Consider the following 6000-nt stretch of genomic DNA (forward strand, 5'->3'; position numbering starts at 1 on the left):
GCAGAAGCTGGAGCAGACTCCAGGATAAAAGTAGTTCTGGCAATTTCAAAACAAAAATCTTAATCTTTTCTCTACCTTGAAGGTCACAATAGAAATTAAAAGGATGCAAAAAACAAAACCAAACAAAAAACCCCAAACCACTGCAATATCTGTGAGACTTGAAAATAAGCCGTGACATTATATAAAGGACTACAGAAACATCACTGTGGGACTGGAAAAGTCAAAAACTAAAACCTGATAAAATCAGCTGGGTTTTACAAAATCATTATGTCTAGAGAGAATACTTAGGTACTCTTCAGACAATTTTCCATCAAAATGTAGTTTCAGAGCAGTGCATTATTCAACTAAACAGTTTAAACTTAACTCAAATATTTATAAAATAGCTTCTTGAATGCACAATTCATGTATTTTGATTTTGTTTTTTTCTATCCAGATTTTTCACATTGCTTTTGAGTGTAACAGCAAGAGATTTTGAGTTACACCAACCTGATTTTATTAGCTTTGCAATTAAAATGTGGTAGATACTTGCTTATCTTCCTAGCTTTTGTTATTTTGCCTCTTCTTTGCTTCATCCTGACACTGAGTAGCAAGAAAATGCATGTCACTTTCTCATTACAAATGCATGATACAGAACATTTTGGAAAAGCTTGCAACAGTGACAAAAATTAAATGTAGTAAAACTTTACCATTCTCTGAAGCAAAGACTAAACACTCACTACCCAGCTCCCTTTAAATAGAATTTATGGTAAGTATGCTCCGTGTTAGCACAAGAGTGACAGATGCTGCATTTTAGTCATATTAATGATCCTTCTAGTGTCTGGATAAGGGCTGACAGCTGTGAAGAATGACTCTGTCAGTAACTTAACAGACTTCTTAGCAGTTTAGCCCAAACTGAGATAGCTTAAATATAGTTCTTCACTCAGGAATCCTTTCTGCTCAATGTCTTCCTTTAACCATGGATTTCCTCTCTGTAGGTCTCTAATTAAGGAGCAAATAAGCATGGCACAGCCAATGCAGCCAGATTTTGATTTTGAACAATTGTCACAGGTCAGATAAAAAGAAAGATGGTCCTACAGACCAATGCAGCCCGGCATGCTGTCTTCAGCATGACACCCACAGGTTTGGCGCTTCCTATTACACAGCCACTTCACATCTGTGCAGCTATGCCTCTTTGGGCTTCTAGACACATTCATTGGAGAGGAAACTGATGTATTGGCCAGTTCTGAGGTGTCTGAAGTGGCCAGCAGTGAAATAAATCCACCATACAATACCAAGATCACCTCCAGTGTTCTGTGTTTAGTGTAAATTAAGTTCAGCCGAGTTGTTTTGCACTCTAGAAAAGCCTACAGGCTACCTCAGAGACTTTGATCCCATACACAAGCAATGTGAAAGATAATCCCAGGCACATAGAACTCACTGTGTAAACAGTACAGAAACAGTGGAGAGGGAGTGGAAAGATGGGCCAGAGCCAGGGGTCAGGAAAGAGCCATGGTACCCGTGTTGGGTACAAAGTCAAGGCCCAGTTGCTCTACACAGATAACATGATCCACTATGCAGCACAGTAGCCCCGTGCTTCAGCTGAAACTGAAATCCATAGATAATTTCCTCTAACAAACAGATCTGAAAAACAGAAGCATCTTGCACTGGTCCAGGAAAGATGCCAGAGCTGTGGTAAAATATACTGCACATCAAGGGAATCACTATTTATGTAACTGGATTCTAACCTCAAAAGTTTGGAGGAGCAAGATAGCTATCATTGGGAAAAGAAGTTAAAGACTAAGAGGTAATGTCTTAAAAGGTTTTGAGGAGATTTGGTGATGGCCTAATGTTGATTACAGCTCATATTTCTTCAAACTCCTCTCTCACCTTTCCAGGTTACACATGGAGCCTCTCCCAGGCATCACTGCTGGTGTCAGCCAACCCATGTGCATGTTAACCAGACATGATCTGCAGCCACTGCTTCACAGAAATTACTTTAGAGATGGGTGTGGACCCTAAGTCAGAGCATTGTGTGCGTTTTCCTATACTCACATAAGACATTTCCACATGATAAAAACTGCAGCCACCCTATTCTTGCATGAAGACAACTCAGTTTGGGTCAAACTGACTTAACAGCCTACAAGCGGGACTGATTATGGAGTTGTGAAGTTTCAAGGCTGATGAGAAATACTCATATCCATTACAATATATGTCAGAATATAGATAGTTTTTTGAATGGCCTTTGGATTTATGGGTCTGACTTGAATGCCCCTTCAGATGAGAATCCCATCATTCTGAGAATTGCCCTGTGTGTCAGGGCAACCCCTGTATCGATACAGGCTGGGGGGTGTTGTGCTTGAGAGAGGCCCTGCCAAGAAGAATTTGGGGATACTGGAGGATGGAAAAATGGACATGAGCCAGCAATGTGCATTTGCAATCCAGAAAGACAGCTGCACCAAAAGCAGCATGGTCAGCAGGGCAAGGGAGGGGATTCTGCCACTCTCCTCATTCTAGTGCGAGCCTACCTGGAACACTGCATCCAGCTCTGGGGCCCCAGCACAGGAAAATATGTTAGAGTGGGTCTAGAGGAGGCCACAAAGATGGTTACAGGAGTGGAGCATCTCTCCTATGAGAACAGGCTGAGAAGGTGGGTCTGTTCAGCCTGAAGAACACTCCAGAAAGAGCATGTTGCAGCTTTTTAGTATTTAAAGGAGACTTATGAAAAAGATGGAAGGAGACTTCCTACCATATGGTCTGTAGTGACAGGACAAGGGGCAACAGTTCCAAACTGAAAGAAGGTAGATTTGGATTGTACAATATAATGATTTTTTTTTTTTAAGTGAGGGTCATGAGGTACTGAAACACATTGCCCAGAGTGGTGGTGGATACCACACCTCATCACAGAAAAAGTGTTCAAGGTTAGGTTGAACGGGGATTTTAGTGGAAGATGTCCTGCATGTGAAAAAGGAATTGGAACAGATGATCCTTAGAGATCAATCCAGCCAATCTATGCATCTTTGATTCTGTGATTTTCTGATTCGATAATTAGAGCAAAGACAGCACAGTGCCTGCACTAAGAAGGGAAAATCAAATTACAGTATCCAAAGACATGCTCTGTTAGTGAGCCTTCAGAGAAGACAGCTGTGCTACACTAACCTCACAGCTCTTTATGTTTAAGCTTGCATTTGCAGGGCCATTCTCTGTTGACAACCTGCTGTCTATAGCTGCTAGTAACCATTTGGAGAGTTAGCCCTTTACAGGAAGGGTATATAAAATGCTGTCACAAGATACCCTACTTACATTTCAAAACTTACTCTGCTGCCAACACAATTATTTTCTAATGAATGATATCCTCAACCAACCCTACACAATTCACCCTAGAAAATTCATCCAACTTTTAGGATACATGTTACTAATGTGAGCTACCAGAGCATTACCCACAAGTGAAAAACTCCCTCAGCCTTTCATCCTCTTCTTGTAACTATTTTTTTTAGTGAATACAGTGCACAAGATCTGTGTAGCTGCTTTAAAAGCATTGAACCTTTCCCAGAGGCTTGTTTTTATTCCTATCTCACACCTTGCACATATTCCTTTTTACAATCTCACCACTGTTCCGTGTCAGAGGATTCAGTGCAGTAGCCCTGATGTCAGAGGTCACTGGCGAAGTTTACTCTGAGATTTGAGTGCTTTGTATTTGTGACCCTTTCTCCATTCTCTGCTTCAGGAAGGAGAATGAACAAATTCACCAAGCAGACTAATAGCAACCTGCCAACATTCATTGTAGGAAAGAGAGCTGGTTTTGAATTGCAAAACTGGTAGAGACTTTTCAGGCACTGACTGACTGCTTTAAAATGCACATACTATCTCTAAAAGCAAGAAGCAGACACCAAGTGTTTAAACAGTTTTTCTTCTCTTTATCCTAGGATAAGAGTTTAATACTAAATTCTATCCAAGAACAAATTTTTATGGAGGAGTAATAAAATCTTTTGAAATGATGGGATTATAATAGAAATGCTGACTCAGCCTTACCCATGGACAGGAAAGAACACTGCTGGTGTAATTATTGAATGCAACCTATCATTTTCATGGTGCTCTAAGTCAAAAGGAAAATGAGAGGTTTTGCATAATTCTGAAAATCTATAAGGCTTTGCTGTTACTCTAATCCTACACTAACTAATAGTTCATTTAATGTCCAAGTGATGTGAATGAAACTTCATAAGGTGTTTAAGGTTATTATAATTAGAAAGTTGAGAGAAGAAGCCAGGTGGGGGAAAATGCTGTCTCTATTTGACTTGATTTACCTAGATTAAATCCTGCTGTCAGAATATTTAAGCAGTGTTTCATGATTTAGATATTTTTTTAAAGCAAAGGCATGGACAGTCTATTGAAAAAGAAACATGAACTGAAATCAGCCTATAAAATCCTCATATTGTTTGCAGGTTATTAATAGGCAGTGCAACACTGAAGGCCAAATCTTGGGATAGTGTCTTTGCCTACAGTGAGCAGCTTCAAAGGTGAGGATCAACTGAGTCAAAAGCAACAGCAGTGGGACTCAGTGGGTTGTGGAATGGTCCCATGAACTGCATCATCTGCCCCCCCCCCAAAAAAGGAGCTCTGCAAAGGGTTCTTCAGTGTTCACTACAGCTACACATGTACACTTTTGCATACTGAAATGGTACCAAAAGCCCTGGGCACCTGCATTTAGAATTCATATATAACACAACAGCTCAAAGTCTGTCAGATTAACAAGGATGGATGAGTTAGAAATACAAAGGCTTTTTTACAGCTCTTGGGGACCTCCTAACCTGAGAGAATACAGAGACCTTTTATCCTAACTGATATACAGTGTGAAAAGGAGCAGCTGGACTCATGAGGATGCTGTACAGCACAGCCCCTCAACAAGACAGCCTGTTTGCTCCATGAATGGCTCTCAGTTCCCAGTCATTTGTTTATTGCAGGATTCTCAAGGAGAGCTTTGCTTTGATTCTTAAGGTTTCACTTCACTGAATGGAAATCTTGGAGAGCCAGAAGACCAGTCTTTTCCTGAAAATTCTTTAAAGCAAACTCACAGTGTGACCCATGGACTGCAATTTAACAAGTAAGTGAGCAGGCAACTACTACTTGACATGAGTCTTGCCCTCCTCTCTAGTCTACTCACCTCCCTCCTTGCGCTGGCAGAGCTGCTGGGGAGGCTGTGCACTGAAGCAAGTCAGAGAACACATCCAGCTGAAATAAACAGATATACATATCTTTTTGCTCAGGTGGTTTATGGCAGATCTGCTCTCTGGTGCTGTTCTCTCCCTGGTCGTGTACTTGCACAGGAGAAAAAAGAGTGCCAACAGCATGGCTGATGAAGACCAGAACTGAAAAGTAAATCCTGGCTAGTCAACACAGACTCTGATCTGCCCATGCCCAACCTATTTAACATGCTCACCAGTCTGTTTCAATAAAAAGTACTTCATTAATAACTGTTAAAAAAAAATCATGCTACTAAACAGTAACACACCTATAATATAGATAGTGATTTATAATTATAAGTCTCAAAGCATTTACAAATGAGAATTGTTACCTCATTCTTTAACTGACAGGGAAAATAAGACAGGGAATAGTTGTGCTTAGGGCACATAATCAGCCAGGGGTGTAGCATGGTTATAGCTGAAGCTCTGCACAGCACACCAGTCTTCTATCCACCAGGAAACAGAGCCTGTTTGCTAAACACAATCAAAATTCATGCAAAATGGCCAAAACATTGCAAACATATAGCATGTATGGCTTTGGCTCATCTCTAAATCACATGTCCCAGAACTATGGTTTACTCCATTCATTGTTTCTCAGCAAATCTGTCCTGGACAAGTTCTCCAGTTCTCTTTAAACCTATGTTCCATTCCCTTAGATGGAGAAAAACCAGCATCTTTCCATTATTGTTTTGCAATCTAAGCCCTCCAGATTTTGGGGGGCAAAACAACTAAAAACTCAAAGCCAGCATACATACAATATAGAGCTAACAATTCCTTGTGAAAA

This window comes from Anomalospiza imberbis, chromosome Z (assembly GCF_031753505.1).
Source record: "Anomalospiza imberbis isolate Cuckoo-Finch-1a 21T00152 chromosome Z, ASM3175350v1, whole genome shotgun sequence".
NCBI classification, from domain to species: Eukaryota; Metazoa; Chordata; class Aves; order Passeriformes; family Viduidae; genus Anomalospiza; species Anomalospiza imberbis.